General features: G+C 43.1%; 1 long non-coding RNA gene across 1 annotated transcript; it reads left to right on the top strand.

Moving 5' to 3' along the window:
- Positions 1–3311: 3311 nt before the first annotated feature.
- LOC138829843 (uncharacterized) lies at positions 3312–18846 on the top strand. The gene is made up of 4 exons (XR_011372755.1): positions 3312–3395; positions 15485–15611; positions 16545–16690; positions 18435–18846. It is a non-coding gene; the product is annotated as an uncharacterized lncRNA (long non-coding RNA).
- The last annotated feature ends 538 nt before the right edge of the window (positions 18847–19384 follow it).

The raw sequence follows: 19384 nt of genomic DNA, 5'->3' as shown, positions 1-19384 counted from the left end.
TTCTGCATTCAATCAGTGGCCAAGATCTGCCCATTCTACCATTCCATTCTCGAGATCAGTGTCCTAGTTCTCCACCCGCCACGTGTCACAATTGCCTCCCAGCTGGTGTCTCATTCTTTGCTCCCTCTTCAATCCATATCATCAAAATGTTCTACTTTCCTCTCCTATAAAGTGTTCTGATCATGTCATTTCCTCTGACTGAAGCTTTCAATGGGTCTTTATTCCAATTAGACTTCTTAATTGCAGAAAACAGAAATGGACTCTAGTTCACTTAAGTAGAAGAGTAATTTCCTGGACTGACATTAGGCAGCTCCTAGAATTATGTGAAGCCTTAAGAATCAGGCTTGGGGGCTGGGAAGGTGGCTCAGTGGTAGAGCGCTTGCCTTGCATGCATGAGGCCCTGTGTTCGATTCATCAGCACCACATAAGCAGAAAAAAAAAGCTGGAAGTGGTGCTGTGGCTCAAGTAGTAGAGTGCTCAAGTGGTAGCCTTGAGCTGAAGAGCTGAGGGACAGCACCCAGGCCCAGAGTTCAGGCCCCACGACTGGACCCTCCCCCCCCCAAAAAAAAAGAATCAGGCTTAGGAAGCTGGAACTTCTGTTAAGTCCTGTTTCAGAATAGCCTGGTCATAGGGACTATAGCCCCTGGGCTCTGGGGTCATCTCTTGCACAGCTGTATCAGTCCTGAGAACTGGTTGTTGCTGTCTCTTATAAACTGTCCTCCACTTAGTGAAGACTGAGAGCCCTGTGTGGAAGCACTGGTTTGACCATGATAAGGGAACAAGTGTGTGATTTCCAACCAAGACTCATATTAAGAAGACTCATATTAAGGGCTGGGAATGTGGCTTAGTGGTAGTGTTTGCCTAACACATATGAAGCCCTGGGTTTGATTCCTCAGTACCACATAAACAGAAATAGCCACAAGTGACACTGTGGCTCAAGTGGTAGAGTGCTGGCCTTGAGCAAAAGCAGCTCAGGGAGTGCCCAGGCCCTGAGTTCAAGCCCCAGGATTGGTAAAAAAAAAAAAAAAAAAAAAAGGAAAATTAAACAGAAAGAAAGAGAAAGGAAAACAAGAAGGCTCCTCCAACATGGGAAAAGGTCTTAGAGACTGGACAGCTAAAGACCTCAGTGCATATCCACTGAGGTCCTGAGCATGTCAATTAGATCTACTACTTGCCTCTATCTTCTCATTTTTCTCCCTTGCATACCATGTTCCACCAAAGCATGACTGCATATAGTTCCCTGAGCTGTCCCTCTCTGCCTAAGTCCTTGAGACAACTGGTATCCAAAGATAATCTCCAAAGAACCATGTTTCATATCTATACATTTGTCTTCTCTTCTTGGATCTGGGCTGGTTCTGTGATTCATTTTCATTGACAGCATGCTGTGCAAGTGATGCTGTGTAACTTAAGAGAAGAATCCTAAGATTCAGACTCAGTCCTGTAGCCTCTGCCTCAGTGTAGGGAGCCGAGGCGAGACTCCGCCCACTCCCTTGCAGTTTTGAGGATTACCACTCCAGACGGTTCTTGGCCGGACGCCTGGGCTGTGCGCGTGCGCGAGCAAGGTAGTGTCCCCAGCCAATCCCATGACACCTGGTGACGGTAAAAGGCAGGCGACCAACAATAGAAAAGACCCGTGTTCGAATTCCCTATATAAGCGGCTGTGTTTCGGGTGCACGCTCTCTCGCGCCCAAGCTCTCCTACAACTAAAAGGCTCTCCAATAAAGCGTGATCTGAGAAGACTCCTGGTGTGGTGGTCGTTTTTCCTCGCTGGTGGAGTAGGCGGTCACTACACCTCAGTCTCTTGGAATGTTCACTTTCCAACAAGCCAGCTACCAAGTATGAGATCTGTGTATCTGACACCATAGTGCTATAAGGAAATCTAAATAAGCAATGAGGCTGTATGGAGATGAGAATAATGCCTAGCCAGACCCAATTCAGATGAGGTGTCAGATATATGGTTAAAGAAACTTTGGGGGCTGGGAATGTGGCTTAGTGGTAGAGTGCTTGCCTAGCATGCATGAAGCCCTGGGTTTGGTTCCGCAATACTACATAAACAGAAAAAGCTGGAACTGGTGCTGTGGCTCAATGGTAGAGTGCTAGCCCTGAGCAAAAGCAGCTCAGGGACAGTGCCCAGACCCCAAGTTCAAGCCCCAGGACTGGAAAAAACAAAAAACAAGAAACTTTGGACATCCAGCCCAGTTGAACCATTAGGTGACTCCAGCACCAGCCTCCATTGACCAGGCAACTGCTCTCTCAATGAGAATGGAATGCAGCCCACCTTTGTATGGTGAGATAAATTATTTGCCATGAAATTTTGGGTGGTTTGTTATTCAGAAAAACCGAAACCAGTTCTTTGTAGCACGTTTGGCTCTTTGGCATGTCCTGTCCTGGACACGTTGCCCAGTCATTGCTTCACCTGTCAAAATTCCTCTAAGGCCCCGGTGGCTTATGACTGTAACCCTAGCTACTTGGGAGGCTGAGATCTGAAGGTTGCAGTACAAAGCCAGCCCTGGTAGGAAAGTCTGTGAGACTCTTTTATCTCCAATTAACCACCAAAAAGCCAGAAGTGGAGCTGTGACTCAAGTAGTAGAGCACTAGTTTTCTCTGAGCTTTACTTTCCTCATATGTAACCTGGATTTGATTATTCTATCAATATAATGGGGCTTGGTGTCTGAGCTGTCTCGTTAGGCAACACTGCCCCCTCTAGGCAGAATTGCCAGAACCGTAAGCCATGTCCCTTAACTCACAAAAGGAATTTTCAGGATGTCCCCAATTCAGGTTCCATTATGGAGAGACATTTAACTAGTGGGCAGGGGGGGCCTATGGTAAATGTGACTGCAGACGGGCAGAGGCTCCAGGAACTTATGACCCCTAGTGAGAAAGATCTTGCTGGATGGGTCCACCAAACACAGCAAACAAAGAGGTCTTACTTGGAATGATGTGAGGCTGGACAGGACCATCTTGTGGCCCAGTGCACTCCTATTCCTGGTCAGTGCCCAGGCCCCGAGTTCAAGCTCTAGGACAGGCACACACCCGCACGCGCGGGTCCAAGAGCTGGTCACCAGCATTTCACCCGTGCAAGGCCGACCCGCCCGGGGGCTGCCGACGCTCCCGCCCTTGCCTCCCGACCGGAACCGATTCTTAAGAATGCACCAGTGACATCAGTAGTCCTGTGCGTGTGAACACAAACGGGATCAGAGAAAACGCCTGGTCCCAACCGCGGCCGCAGAACCAGCACCAGGAGACCCACGAGGGCGCCAACATCAAGACAGCTCGGGCGCGCGAGAAGGCGCTATCGCGAGATCTGGAGGAACTCACAGTCTCCCCGGCCGGAAGCGGGAGGCGGGCCGGAGGGAGCGCGCTCCTTTTGAAACCTACAGCACGCGGAAGGCGGGGTAGGTCGAAGGTCGCGGTTCTTTCCGGGTCCGCGGCGGGGCGCGAACCCTGGCGTAGGGTTTGGCTGGGGCTCGGACAGCGCCTAGCACCCCCAGGCTTTCCGGAGGCGGGGCCCAGCCTCCCTCCGACGGAACGCGCTTTGGCTCGGCCTTGCCTGGAGCCCTTGTGGGCACCGGTGGCCGTCGCCTGGGCGCCTCTGCGGCTCGGCAAATGTTTACAAACTTAGCAAAGTCCTTGTGGGGGTCTTTTGCCTCTTGTCTTCTTAGGGTGGGCTCAAGGGGGCGCAGAAGTGGAGGGAGGAAGGGTGAACCTCAGTATACCATATGAGGGAAATGACTTGGGCAGCTTGCGGGCAGGGGTGGGAGGAGGAAACGGGGAGGGGGAGGCGAAGGAAGGGGTGACATTGCGCTAATGAGCCACACTCCTTACTTAGTGTATGGATCGGTAACGCCTCTGGACAGCACCTTAATAGTAACAATAAAATTTAAAAATCTAGCAAAATGCAGATATTTGACCCTGTATCTGTTAAGACCACGGTCTCTCCACTTCGATTTCCCCTGTCCAGGGTCATTGGGGTGGCTGTGTTTTGGGGATATTTTGGAATAAGGAGTTCTCTGAATTTGAGTGTAGTTGGGATTTATTTATGTGACTCCTGTTATGTACACTTAAGGTATCTTTAGCCTTCTCCAGGTAGGAATGGCTTGTAGAATATCCCTAACACACTCTGCACTGGATTGATTACACATGCGGTGACCTGAATATATCAGAGTTCTTTGGTCCAAGGCCCAAAGTGCCAGAACTGGAAATACACACAATTAGCCACTACTTAAGACAGTGTGAAATATCTTGGATCTTATAGCTCGTTAAAAAAAAAAAAAGCTTGGTAAAGATTTGTCCAAATTTCTCAACCATCCTAAAATAAGGAGTTGGGAAGCTGAAAAACTTTTCCTAACTGACAAAACCATGGGTTTCTCCATTTAACATTTCTGTTACCGACAGCTATCAGTATTGCATAGAAAATTCCAGAATTTTAAATAACTCATACTAATACATTATTATATTAACTATTTTATAATTAGTTGTAGATTTCTTACTGTGATTTATAAGTTCAACTTTATTATAGGTATGTATGCAGAAAAAAAAACCGTAGTATAAACAGGAATTAATACTATCAGCAATTTGAAGCACCCACTGGAGGTTCTTAGAATGTATCCCTAGGGGATTTAAGGGAAACTAAGGTAGAAAGAACAAATTTTTACCATCTGTGAGAGAGGAAAGAGTGAATGAGTTTCCTATTTTTTCTACAGAAAATTATTTGTGCCGGGCGCTGGAGGCTCACGCCTGTAATCCTAGCTACTCAGGAGGCTGAGATCTGAGGATCGTGGTTCAAAGCCAGCCCGGGCAAGAAAGACCGTGAGACTCCTATCTCCAATAAACCACCAGAAAACCGGAAGTGGCGCTGTAGCTCAAGTGGTAGAGCGCTCGCCTTGAGCTGAAGAGCTGAGGGACAACTCCCAGGCCCAGAGTTCAAGCCCCACGACCGACAAAAAAAAAAAAAATTATTTGTTAAAGAAGTCATTAAACAATATATATGGTCGAGGGTCTCTGTAGTCCTGGCTATTTAGGAAGCAGGAAAAGGCTAGGAGCTGAAGTGAGCTCAGATCACTTAGACTGTCTCAAACAAAGATTGATGTTTTTTGTATATATTAATTTTTAAAAATGTGTAGTTGGATATCATTTGTTCTCTTTATAAATATGTATTCCTGTATTTACCTAGCTACATTTGTGTTGTTGAACTGTGGGCTTGAACTCAGGGCCTGGTACACTACCACTTGAGCCACACCTTCACTTCTAGGTTTTTGCTGGTTAATTGGATATAAGAGTTTCATGGCTTTGAACTGACTTTGAACCTCAGTCCTCAGATCTCAAGCTCCCTACTAGCTAGGATTACAGGCATGAGCCATGGGAATCCAGCCCTTTGACTATATATATATATATATATATATATATATATATATATATATATATATATATATATATATATATTTTTTTTTTTTTTTTTTTTTTTTTTTTGGTCAATCGTGTTGCTTGAACTCAGGTACTGGGTGCTGTCCCTGACTTATTTTGCTCAAAGCTAGCGTTCTATCACTTGAGCCATGGCTCTACCTCAGGCTTATTTTAGGATGGTTGTGACCAAAAAGTCTCATGGGGACTTTTCTGCTTGGGCTGGCCTTGAGCTACAATCCTAAAATTTCAGTTTCTTTTCTTTTTCTTTTTCTTTTCTTTCTTTCTTTCTTTTTTTTTTTTTTTTGCAGGTCGTGGGGCCTGAACTCTGGGCCTGGGTGCTGTCCCTCAGCTCTTCAGCTCAAGGCTAGTGCTCTAGCACTTGAGCCACAGCGCCACTTTCGGCTTTTTATGCTCACGTGGTACTGATTAATCAAACCCAGGGCCTCATGCTTGCAAGGCAAGCACTCTACCACAGAACCACCTTCCCACCCCAATTTCAGCTTCTTTAGTAGCTAGGGATGGAATTACCAGTACCTGGTTCGATTTTATATTCTTAAGGGATCCTTGAGATTACATAAGGTCTAGATTCACAAAAATCTAGGTTTTCCTTTGCATAGTCACTGTCTCCTAACTAATTTGATTAGAGCAGAGAATATGTTTCTTCTCTTGTTTAGATGATGGAAGACCAGAGAAGTTGCTAACACATGGCTTTGTGACAGGCTGAACAAGAACCTGTCTCTTCTTCAGTTCAGAAATGTAGCCTTACCAGTTCAAGTACCTCATCCAAATCTTCCTACAGTCCTTAGTGGACAGAGCTTGAGTGTGCCTACTTGTCCTCCTTTGAGTTCTGTATGCAACTAAATAGAGGCTAATAATATTTTTAATGTGTCCCCAAATCTCAGGTAACAACCGTGTGTGTGTGTGTGTGTGTGTGTGTGTGTGTGTGTGTCTGTCTGTCTGTCTGCCTGTCTGCCTGTCTGCCTGTCTGCCTGTCTGTGTTGGTCCTGGGCTTGAACTCCTTTTTTTTTTTTCAGGGGTTAACTGGAAATATGAGTCTCATGGACCTTACTTCCCCAGTCTGGCTTCCTCAGATCTCTACCTCCTGAGTAGGTAGGATTACAGTTGTGAGCCACAGGCACCTGGCTGATAGCAGACTTTTCTGTTTCCTCTCATTCATGCCTTGTACAGTGAAGGAAGGCCAGTTCCTGGCTGTCGATAAGCACTGAAGAACTATGGTCCTCTCTCTGTGTTAGCCTGAGAAACGTGCAGTCTTTGAACAAAACCAGAATTCACTGGTGGACCGGCTGTGTGTGAATATGCATGGGAACATGTCTTTTGTTACTTTTAAAGCCAAGTGTATTTTTGGTCTGTTTCCCTGGAGACTTGTAGGGAATAGGGAGAGGCCTTACCATGTGTAGTGTTGCCAGTTCTTCCTTTCCCTGTCCCTGAATTAGTCACCCTCCCCCTCCACCTGGATTGATTTTTCCAAGGTCACTGATGAGTTCTTTGTTGCTTAATCCAATTTTCAGTTCTTATCTGAATTTTTTTCCTCTGCTTCTCTTGGTCTTTTCAAATCTGCCTTCATTTAAAATCCTTTGGTGGCTCTGTGTTGCTTTTAGGATTAAGCCTGGAAGAGTTGGAACCAGTGTCAGGCAATCTTTCTTTTCTCTAACAGAAAGGAGAGATCTTTCCTGAGACAAGCCTTTTGCACATATTCCTTTGATCACTAACATATTTATACCCATTTGCTAGACCTTGTTTTAGCATTAGAGATACAACAGTGTGTGAGGCAGCAAAATCTCTGCTTCAGAGCTTGTCTTCCACTGATAGCTCTTTTTTTTGGTGCCTATCCTGGGACTTGAACTCAGGGCCTGGGCATTGACCCTGAGCTTTTCTGCTCAAGACTAGAATGCTACCACTTGAGCCACACCTGGGCTGGCTTTGAACTGCAACCCTCAGATCTCAGCCTCCTGAGTAACTAGGTTTATGGGTGTAAACTTTTTTTGTGTGTGTGCCAGTTCTGGGGCTTGAATTCAGGGCCTGGGCACTGTCCCTGAGCTTCTCTTGCTCAAGGCTAACACTCTAGCACTTGAGCCACAGCGCCCTTCCAGCATTTTCTGTTTATGTGGTACTGAGGAATCGAATCCAGGGCTTCATGAATGCTAGACAAGCACTCTACCATCAAGCCATATTCCCAGCCCTATTTTTATTATTTTTTAATTGCTATTATAAAGGTGATGCACAAATGGGTTATATTTACATAAGTCAGGAAAAGAGTACATTTCTTTACAGTCAGTGTTACCCTTTCCCTCTTGATTACTTTTTTGTTGTTCCTTTTTTTCATTGTAGTGACTTAATTATATTTAAATAACAGCTTTATTGAGATAAAATTACAATGTTAAAAAATTATGATTCTTTCTTTTTTTTTTGGGGGGGGGTCCGGTCGTGGGGCCTGAACTCTGGGCCTGGGCGCTGTCCCTCAGCTCTTCAGCTCAAGGCTAGCACTCTACCACTTGAGCCACAGCACCACTTCCTGCTTTTTTCTTATGTGGTGCTGAGGTATCGAACCCAGGGCCTCGAGCATGCAAGGCAAGTGCTCTACCACTGAGCCACATTCCCAGCCCAAAATATTATGATTCATTTATTTAAATCACACAGTTTTAAATATCATAACATCTATCACCACAATATATTTTAGAACATTTTTTATCATTTCAGAAAAAACAAAACGTATTCTTTAATAGTCACTCTCTCTTTCCATCCAATACCTTCAGTCCTCATCAGTCAATCTACTTTCTTCTCTATAGGTTTGCCAGTTCTAGATATTTCATTTGAATAGAATCATAATTGAGGCTACTCAGGAGGCAAAGGTAGGAGAATCTACAGTTCTTCATGGGTAAGTTAGGGAGATGCTATCTCAAAAACAAAATATAAAATAAAATGGCTGTGTGGCTCAAGTATAAAGCACTTGTCTGGAATGCTTAAAGTCATAGTTTCAGTCCCCAATATTAAGAAGGAAGGAAGGTAGGAAGGAAAAAAGGAAGAAAAGAAAGGAAGAAAGGAAAAAGAAAGAAAAAGAGAAAGAAAGGAGTGAGTCAAGCACTAGTGGTTCTCTCCTGTAATCCTAGCTATATCGGAAGGTGAGAACTGGAGGATCAGAATTCCAAGATGGTCTTGACAGGAAAATCTGAAGACTCCATCTCCAGTTAGCAGTCTGACAGAAAAGTCTGGAAAAACTCCATCTCTAGCTAGCCAGCAAAAAGCTGGACTGGAGGTGTGGCTCAAGTAGTAGAATGCCTGCCATGAGCAAGAGACCCTAAGTTCAAGCCCTAATTTCAGCACAAAAAATTAAAAAAAATAATTAAAAAAAGTCCGGGTTAGGTATGGTTCAGTTAGTGGAGCATAAGACATGAGTGAAAGCATCAGGTTCCAGTTTCGGGTTAGAGAAAGCCTGTCAGGCACTGGTGACTCTCACTTGTAAGCTTTGCTGCTTGGGAGACTGAGATTGGGAGTTTTTTTTTAAAATTTTTTTGTCAGTCGTGGGGCCTGAACTCTGGGCCTGGGCGGCGCTGTCCCTCAGCTCTTCAACTCAAAGCTAGCACTCTACCACTTGAGCCACAGTGCCATTTCTGGTTTTTTTTCTGCTTATGTAGTGCTCAGGAATCGAACCCAGGGCCTCATGCATCCCAGGCAAGCACTCTACCACTGAACCACCTTCTCAGCCCACTTGGGAGGGTTTTGAAACCCACTTCTTGACCAATAGCTGGTCATAGTGGTATGTGCCCATCAGTCTAGCTATGTAGAAGGCTGAGATCGGAAGGATCAAGGTTCTAAGCCAACCCTGGCAAAAAAAAAAAAAATCTATTAGACTCCATCTTAATGGAAGAAAGCTGGGTGTGGTGACATGTGCCTGTCATCCTAACTATGCCAGGAAGCCTAAAATAAGTGTTTAGTTCAGTCATATACTTAGGGCCCTATCTCAAAAATAACTAGTGCAAAAAAGGGCTGCAGGTATGGCTTTCAGCAGTAGGGTACTTACCTGTTAAGCATTGAGGCCCTGGATTCAAACTCCAGTACTACCAAAAAAGAAAAATTGGAAAAAATGGGCTGGAAATGTGGCTTAGTGGTAGAGTGCTTGCCTAACATGCATGAAGCCCTGGGTTCAATTCCTCAGTACCGCATAAACAGAAAAAGCTGAAAGTGGTGCTGTGGCTCAATTGGTAGAGTGCTAGCCTTGAGCAAAAGAAGCTCAGGGACAGTGCCCAGGCCCTGAGTTCAAGCCCCAGGACTGGCAAAAAACAACAACAAAAAAAAAACAGGGAAGGGGCTGGGAAGGTGGCTCAGTGGTAGAGCACTTTCCTTGCATGCATGAGGCCTTGGGTTGGATTCCTCAGCACCATATAAGCAAAAATAAAAAAGCTGGAAGTGGCGCTGTGGCTCAAGTGGAAGAGCACTAGCCTTGAGCTGAAGAGCTGAGGGACAGTGCCCAGGCCCAGAGTTCAGGCCCCACAACCGGACCCCCCCCCCCCCGAAAAAAAAAAAAACAGGGAAGAAATACATCATGTGTCTTTCATGATAGTTTTTTTCACTTGTCCTATTTTTAAGGGTTGTGAATGCTGTTGCATATGTGTATTGATATGTTGTTAAATTCCAGATGACAGGCCACATTTTATCTAGTCGTTAGCTGAAGGACATTTTAAAATATTATGAATTAAGCTGCCATGATTGATCCTATAAAATTCTTCTTTTTTATTGTGAAAATACTGTACAGAGGGGTTACAATTACATGGGCAAGATAATGAGTACATTTCTTATCAAGCATTGTAGCCTCCTCCTTTGTTTCCCCTTCCCATCCCTCCCTATAAAATTCTTTTTGTATGAATATATGATTTAATTTCTTGGTACATGTTTATAGGAGTGGAATTACTGGGTCATATGGTAACTCTTATGCTCAACATTCTGAGAAACTGCCATTCTGGTTTTCAGAGTGACTTCATTATTTTACATTTCCACTAGCAATCTATCAAGGTTCTAATTTATCTTCTTGCTGCCATAGGTTGAATTGTGTCTCCTACCTGAATTCATATGCTGACTCCCTAACCCCCAGTACTTTATATGTGAACGTATTTGGAAACAGGGTTATTGAGGTATAAGTAATTAAGAAATTGTCATATTGGAGTAGGTTGGACTCCTGGTATCCTTTATAAAAAAGGAGAATGCTGGATGTCAGTGGTTCATGCCTATAATCCTAGCTACTCAGGAGGCTAAGATCTGAGGATCACAGTTCAAAGCCAGGCCAGGCAGGAAAGTCTGTGAGACTCTTACCTCCAGTAAACCACCAGAAAACTGGAAGTGGTGCTGTGGCTCACATGGTAGAATGCTAGCCTTGAGCTGAAGATCTCAGTGACAGCATCCAGGCCCAGAAATCAAGCCCTGTGGCCGACAAAAAAAAAAAAAGAGGGGAGAAATTTGGATACTGATAGGCACATGAGAAGATTACCACATGAAGATCAGAATTATGCTGTGAAGAGGTAGGAAAGAGGTGTTTCCTTTCCTAACCCCTCATAAAGGTCACAATTAATACTTTCTTAACAAAAAAGCTAATATAACTATAGAAAGACATGACATTTAATCCAGGTTTTATATGACATGGGAAACTTCAGGATGAAGATCCCGGAGCAGTGATACAGAGGAAGAATGTATCTGAATTTATGCTTGGGTTGAATGAAGCCAGGATAGTCAGTTAGGGTTAGACAAAAAAAAAGATGTAAATAAATGGTAAAAGATAGAGGGTAAACCCAGCCAGGTCTTCTATCTAGATTCTTCTTAATCTCTTTTTTTTTGTAGCATTTCTTCCTCTCTGATGTGGGGCAGGTTCCCTCTAGAATGAGAGTTCCAAATTTCTTTATGGTCAGTTATAACATACATAAAGAAAGTCATAGTTTTAGAACTTGTGGCTTTGGAGAAGAAGGACTCCAGTTTCTCTGACCTGCCTTAGGGCAAGGAATGAATCCCCTTTCCTTTCCATTCCTTTCCTTTTCTTTTCTTTTCTTTCCTTTTCTTTTATTGTTTTGTTGGTTTTGGGGCTTGAATTGTGGGTCTGGCCTCATGCTGGAACAGTTCTCAACTCAAGGCAGGCTCTCTCCCACTTTGAGCCACAGGCCACAGTGCCACTTCTGGTTTTCTGGTGGTTAACTGGAGATAAGAGTCTCACAGACTTTCCTGCCGGGCTGGCATTGAACCGTGAACTTCAGATTTCAGTCTCCTGAGTCACTAGGATATAGGTGTGAATCACCAGTACCTGGTGATAAATTCCATTTTCTAGGATTTGCTTGAATGGAGAAAGTGTGAACAGGAGACAGAACAAGGGAAGCTGGGAAAAAAAGAGGGTAGGGCAGAGAAAGAGAGGGGGGGGGAGAACGTGAGAGATTGTGAGAGAATGTGATTGTTTCCTGAGCCCTTCTAGTTTCTTTTTGCTCAAAGGACTCTGTATGCCAAAGTGCATCCTTTTGGGGATCATTTTCTGGGCCTAACAATGTCTCAAGCCAGCACCTATCAGAAGGTGGAAGAGGGACCCTGGCATAGCACCTTCTATCAGCATGGTCTATTATACCCTTGATCTTGGACTATCTAGCAGCCAGCACTGAGACAATAGTTTGTTATTGAAACCACTCACAGTAGTACTTTGCTATTACCTCTGCAGCAAGCAATACACTCTGTGACATTTGTGTTTTTTTTTTCATTTAAAAATTATTATAACCATCCGACTGGATGTGATGTGGTATCTCACTGCAGTTTTGTTTGCATTTCCCCAGTGCAGATGATGCTGGGCATCTCTCATCTTTCACGGCCATGCCTAGTTCTTCTCTGACAAAATGTCTACCAGAACCTTGTTCATTAAAAAAACCTATTGGGGGCTGGGATTGTTGCTTAGTAGTAGAATGCTTGCCTAGCATGCATGAAGCCCTGGGTTCAATCTTCAGTACCATATAAACAAAAAAAGCCAGAAGTGGCACTGTGGCTCAAGGACAGTGCCCAGGCCCTGAACTCTAGCCCTAGGACTAGAAAACACACACACACACACACACACACACACACACACACACACACACACACACACACACACACACACACACACACACACACACACACACACACACACACACACACACACACACACACACACACACACACACACACACACACACACACACACACACACAAAACCGGTGGTATTTGTCTTGTTATTGAATTTTAGAAGTTCCTGATATATTCTAGCTAGGTCCCTTATCAGATATTTCTGTTCTGCATTTTCTCTTGTGCTTAGATTGTCTTTTCATTTCTTTGATGGTGCTTTGTTTTCTTTGCAATGCTAGGGATCAAATCCAGGGCCTCATGCATGCTAGGTAAGTGCTATATTATTATGCTACACCTCTAGTTACACCTTGATGGTGTTCGTTAAAGCACAAAGGTGGCTGAGAATGTGGCTTAGTGGTAGAATGCTTGCCTAGCATGCATGAAACCCTGGGTTTGATTCCTTAGTACTGCATACACAGAAAAAACAAGAAGTGGTGCTATGGCTCAAGTGGTATAGTTTTAATCTTGAGCAAAAGAAGCTCAGGAACAGTGCCCAGGCCCTGAGTTCAAGCCCCAGGACTGGCAAAAATAAAGAAAGAAAGCACAAAAGTTTTTAATTTTGAGGAAGTGTTGCTTGTGTTTCTGGGGCTGCATTTAGTATCCTTCTGTCTTGGTTTGTGACAAATGTTACTTCTTCAGGGAAATTGCATTCCCTTGTTTTCACAAAGCCATCTTTATGGAGCTGGGAAATGTAGCTCAATGGTAGACTGCCTGCCTAGCATGTGTTAGGCCCTGGCTGATCCTCAGCATTGAAAACAAAATGAAACACCCTCTTCCCCCGCCCCCAACAGTTTCCCATCTTTACTACTGCAAAGTTTTTGGTGAAAGTTGTTGGGTAGTCTTTTGCTCTAAACTATAAACTACAGCAGAGTGGGAGCTCAGTCAGCTTTTCTCTTTCCTCATATAGCTTTTCAGTGTTATACATTTTTAAGTATTTCTTTCAGCAGCATCCCACCTATGTCTTGTTTTCTTTTTCTTTTCTTAATTACTTTATATTTCTTTATTACTTTTTTGCAGTACTAGGGTTTGAACTCAGGGCCTTGAGTTTGCTGGGTAGGTACTGTACTGCTGCACTTCCAGCCCTTCCTTGCACTGGTTATTTTGGGATAGGGTCTTGCTTTGTGCTTAGACCCATGCTTGGACCATCATAGCTGGGAATATAGCATGCACCATGACAACTAGCTTTTTTCTGTTGAGATGAAATCATGAGCAGTTCTGCTGAGCTGGCCTGAGCCTCAGTCCTCCTGATCTCAGCCTCCTATGTAGCTGGGATGATAGGTATGTTTTGCCATATCCAGCTATTGTTTGAGAAAGGGTAGTGCCTGGGCTTGTCTCCAGCCAAAATTCTCCCAAGCTCAGCTTCTGAAGTAGCTAGGATTACAGGCCGAAACTACCACTCTTCCTTTCTTTTCCTTTTCCTTTTGAGTTCTCTCTTTCTGTTCTTCCTTCCTTCCTTCCTTCCTTCCTTCTTTCCCTCCCTCCCTCCTTCCTTCCCTTCCTTCCCCCCACCCCCACTTCCCTCCCTGCCTTCCTTTCTTTTCTTTCTCAAGGCCTCACACTTGCTAGGCAGGCACTCTACTACTAGAGCCATGCCTCTAGTCGCTCCCTCTCCTTCTTCCTTTCACTCTCTCTCCAGATCTTATTCTCCTGAATAGCTAGGATAATAGCTGGGCCACCAGGGCCTGAATATAGCCCATGTCTTTACATTAATCATAATCTATTATCTTTACATTCACTATTTTTTTCTCTGTAATACCTACTCTGCTATGAATTTGTTTCTGAGTATAGTTTATCTTACATAGTATAGTTGTCCTCTTCAGATGATTGATTTACATTGTCAATTTTATATAGCTATCCCATTTGTTACCTAATTTTCAAACATGTAGGATATAGATATATGACTGTTTTAATTTGTTTTAATATTCTCGTTTGGTAATCCCAACAGTTATGCTAGTTCTGAGTTGGTTTCCTTTTTCATAACACAGGTATGTTAGTCAAGTTAATGTAGCTTTGACAAAATACCAGAAATAATCAGTTTATAAGGTTTTAGTTTATACTTGATTGCTTTTGGGCCTGTGGTGAGGCAAATGTTATGGGAGGGAGCACATGGCAGATTAAAGCCGGTCCCCTCATGGCAACCAGGATGCAAAGGGAGAGGAGGGTCTGGGGTTTCAATATCCCCTTCAAGGTCATGTCCCCAAAGAACTAACTTTCCGACCATAGGCTGTACCTCTTAAAGATTCCATCATCTTCCATCAGTGACAGTCTGGCAGCTTTTAGTTTATGAGCCTTTGGCGGACATTTAAGATCAAACCACAATGCTAGGTGCACTTTAATTTGGTGTCAAACATTATAAGTTTTACTTAGTTTAGTGCTAGATTCTTTTTAATGACTTTAATTATGTTGATATCTGTTCTGGGGTACAATCAAGTATTTGCAAAAAGTTTAATTCTTTGTTGTTGTTGTTGTTGTTGGTTATGGGGCCTGAACTCTGGACCTGGGTGCTGTCCCTCAGCTCTTCAGCTCAAGGCTAGTGCTCTACCTCTTGAGCCATAGCACCACATCCAGCTTTTTTCTGCTTATGTGGTTCTGAGGAATCAAACCCAGGGCCTCATGCATGCAAGGCATGCACTCTGCCACTGAGCCACCTTCCCAGCCCCAAGTTTGATTCTTTTAAGCCTTGTTTTAAGATAAGCCATAGAAGTAACATCAGTGAATTTGACTGAATTAAAGTCCCTAACAAATCAAGAAATCAATAACAAAAAACAACTGCCAAATATTTTTAAGTGAAGACATTTGAAAAATTAATAAAAAATAACAAGACATAATAAGAGGCTTACTAAGATCATCAGATAAAATACTATATGATATTTAAATGACATTTAAAAATATAGCAATAGGAGCCATGCACTGATGTTTCACATCTATAATCCTACCTACTCAGGTCACATAAATCTGGAGGATGATGGACTAAGGAAACTCCATTAGATTCTGTCTACAAAATGGACAGCAAAAAGCAAGACTGGTGACATGGATCAAGTGGTAGAGCACCAGCCAAGCAAGAAAGCTAAGTGAGTATAAGGCCCTGAGTCCAAATCTCAGTGCCACTGATGATATAACTTGTTAGTTATGTTTTACTATTTTAGTAAGTATTACAACGTGTATCCTTGACTCCAAGTTTCCTTTAAATGAGTACTTTTACCCCTTTCTAGATACTCTTCTGGTTTTCATGCTATTGTTGTCAAACTTTCATTGTAATATATTATAAATTCTATAATAGGCAGTGTTCTGCAAAGCCATTTTCAATGACATTGACTATAAATTTAGTTTTTCCTTCTTTTTCTGGTTCTGGTATTGGGGCTTGAACTCAGCTTCATGCTTACCAGGCACTATATCATTTCAACCTTCATCCTTCTCCACGCTGAGCTCTCTCTCTCTCTCTCTCTCTCTCTCTCTCTTTCTCTCTCGCTCTCTCTGTCTGTCTCTTTGTCTCTGTCTCTCTGTCTCTCTCTCTCTCTTCACACCACCCGATAATTTGGCCTTATCTCTGGTTAGAAGAGAGACATACCGAGCTCCGCATGCAGTGGGTGAATTCATAGAAGCATGTTAGAGCTGATAATAACAATATTTTCTTGTGCTGGTACTGTGGCTTGAACTCAGGGCCTTATGCTCTTCCTTGGCTTTTTTTTCTCAAGGTTGGCACTCTACCACAGCTCCACTTGCAAGAATAATACCTTTTACAATGACCAGTATTTACTGAATGCTTACTAAGTGTAATTTTAAGCCTTTCTTAATAACTTGAGATGAAATGATATCCAAATGTCTGGAATTGATTCCTGAGATCTTTCAGAGGGTCTTATAAGCACCCTCTGGCTAATTCTAGAGAAAGTCCAGAAGCACAAAAAGAAATAAGGAAAATTGCAAAAATGTCATATTGTTTTGGCCCCGTTATCAACACCACTAGAACAAGGAAAAATATAAATAATGTCTGATTTTGCAACCAGGTACAACCCAATGGTGCCCTTGTCGGCTTTCATTTCAGCAAGCTTTCCTATGAACAGTCGATGTGCCAGGCACCATGCGTGGGGGCACTGGCCCGGAGATGAAGAGGATGAAGCTTTTATCATTAAGGCATGAAAAGAGGGAGGAGGTACGTGGATAATTCCATTGCCGGTGATCGTGCTATGACTGAGGTGTGAACACAATCCCATGGAAGCAGAGAAAAGTGACTCATCTTCCCTGGGGGTGTCTGGTAACATCTAAAAGATGTGGAGGTCTTTTAGTTGGGTCTGAGGGAGGATTAGCAGATTGCCAGGTGGCATAGGGCAGAAAGGGACCTAGGCAGAGGAATAGTTTGTGGACAGTTTGTTGCAGAGGCTGTGCATGGATAACCTGATGAATAGTGAGGGCATGAAGGCAGGGGAGTCCACAGGGATTCCTTAGACTTGTGTTGATTTAGGTTACATGAGTCAGTTCATAGGAGCTCAACCTTGCTTCTCTATGCAGAAATCATCTAGATGGCCACCACAGCTTTTCCAGCCTGTGTATCAGACAAGGTGTCATGTGTATATTCCTCAACAGAGATATAAACTGCCATAATCCCTATAGAAGGCAGATTGGCAACAGCTGTCAAAATTACAAATGCATATAGCTTGTGAGCCAGCAATTTCTCATCTAGAAATCTGCCCTCAGATGCATGCACTCATGTGTGGGATAACTGATATATAAGCATTCATCATACAAATGTCACAGCAAAAGATTAGAAACTAAATAAATGTCCACCAAGAGGATTGACTAAATACATAATGATATCTTTTAAAAACAAAATAGTATTTAGTATAAAAAGAAAGTAAAATATGACATGATGGGGGAGAATGATGACAGGAGTGACTCTGAAAGCACTGGACACATAAATGGAAATATTGAATTGTAATTCCTTTGTACATCATTTGAATATTTATTTATCTATTTATTTATATTTATTTTTGCCAGTCCTGGGGCTTGAACTCAGGGCCTGCCACTCCCCCAGCCTTTTGTTCAAGGCTAGTACTCTACCACTTGAGCCACAGTGCCACTTCTAAGCTTTTTCTGTTTATGTGGTGCTGAGGAATTGAACCTGGAGCTTCATGCATGCTAGGCAAGCACTCTACCACTAAGCCACATTCCCAGCCCCTGAATATTTTAAAAGTTAAAAAGTATAAAGAAAGGAAGTTAAAAGCTGGGCACTTAGGAGGCTGAGGCAGGAGAATCTTAAATTCAAGGCCAATCTGGACTATATTAGTTAAATACTGTCCTAACATACTAACATGTTTGAAAGTCCTATAAAGCTACCAGAGGAGTTTGGGATTAAAACTTGTTTTTCAGCTGGATGCTGGTGGCACATGCCTGCAATCCTAGCTACCCAGGAGGCTGAGATCTAGGATCGCAGTTCAAAGCAGCCTGGGCAGGAAAGGCTGTGAGACTCTTCAATGAATCACCAGAAAACCACCGGAAATGCAACTCTGGTTCAAAGTGGTAGAGCACTAGCCTGGAGCAAAAGATTTCGGGGATAGCACCCAGGCCCCAAGTTTAAGCCCTACAACTGATTAAAAACAGACAAACCCTTGTTTTAATCTAGGACTGTTTTATCTATCACATAATTATATTTAAAAATGCATATACATGGTCCTGGTGTTAGATAGATGTGTTTGGAGTTGTACAGTCTTAAATAAAAATTTTGGTTCTATTCTTTCTAAATAGATAAATAGTGTTGTCTCAAAACAAATGTCAAAAACAAAGCCCAATCAAATGAAGTCAAAATAACTCTTCCTCTTCTTCTCCTTCTCTTCTTCCTTTTTGTCTTTCTCCCTCTCCTCTTTTTCTTTCTTCTCTTCCTTCTTTTTCACTTCTATTAGGAATGATTAAAAAAAATCATCAAATGAGAAAAGCCAAGGGGTCGACAATGTACATGAAATTGGGATGCAGAGAACTCAAGTCCTGTATAGACTGCTGAATTAAAAGAGCCCTAGGCTGCTTCACCTCTAGACTTCTTGTAATGTGGGAATTTCATTGTGATTTCTGCCAGCTGAAGAATCTTCTGTGACTTGAAGCTAATGGCATTCAGATGTATAACTCTAAGGTTTGGGGAACCCTTTGCATTTGGATTTAGAATAATGCATAAGAGAGTATCAACTCTTCGATTAGCAGAGTTTCTTCATTTTCCCCTGCTAAGTCTAATGGACACCCCAAGTATTTTACCCCTGTGTATTTGGGGTCTTGAACTGCAGAGCAGCTAGCTGCTGTTCACACAATGCAGCTGAGGGAGTTTCTGTGTAGAGATGCAATTTGGCAGGATTCAACCTGTCTGCCTTCTTTTTTTAGCGCAAGCTCATCAGAGCACAAGCTAAAAGCCTGGCAGAATCTATTTCCAGCCAAGGGAGCAAGAGGGCAATGCAGCGGTTGCTAGAATCAAGGCTTGTAATGTGGAATTCACACAACCCATTCTCTGCTCACAGGAGGACTCATAATGCAGACTGGCTAGAGTGACTACAGGGCTTCTGTGTCAAGCCATGCATGCAGTTCCACACCTGGTCCACACAGCTGAAATTGTCCTGTCAGTATCAGACAGACAGCATAAGGATTCAGTTGTCCCATTCAAAAAAGGAAATATTCATCCCCTATACTCTGTTAGGTGCTACTAATACAATGAGCTAATACTAATACTAATGAGCACAATATTTATTGGCTTATAGTTTAGAGAAAGGATGGCAATTAGTTAAATAGGTATACAACAAAGCCGAATATTATAGAGGAAAGGTTCATGTGAATAGGAATGGTTAAGAAAACTACCCGTGGTAGAGTGGGG

Source organism: Dipodomys merriami, unplaced genomic scaffold, assembly GCF_024711535.1.
Source record: "Dipodomys merriami isolate MVZ:Mamm:240054 unplaced genomic scaffold, mDipMer1.0.p SCAF_1, whole genome shotgun sequence".
NCBI classification, from domain to species: domain Eukaryota; kingdom Metazoa; phylum Chordata; class Mammalia; order Rodentia; family Heteromyidae; genus Dipodomys; species Dipodomys merriami.
The sequence above is the reverse complement of the archived record's forward strand: the minus strand, read 5'-3'. Positions and strand labels throughout refer to the sequence as shown.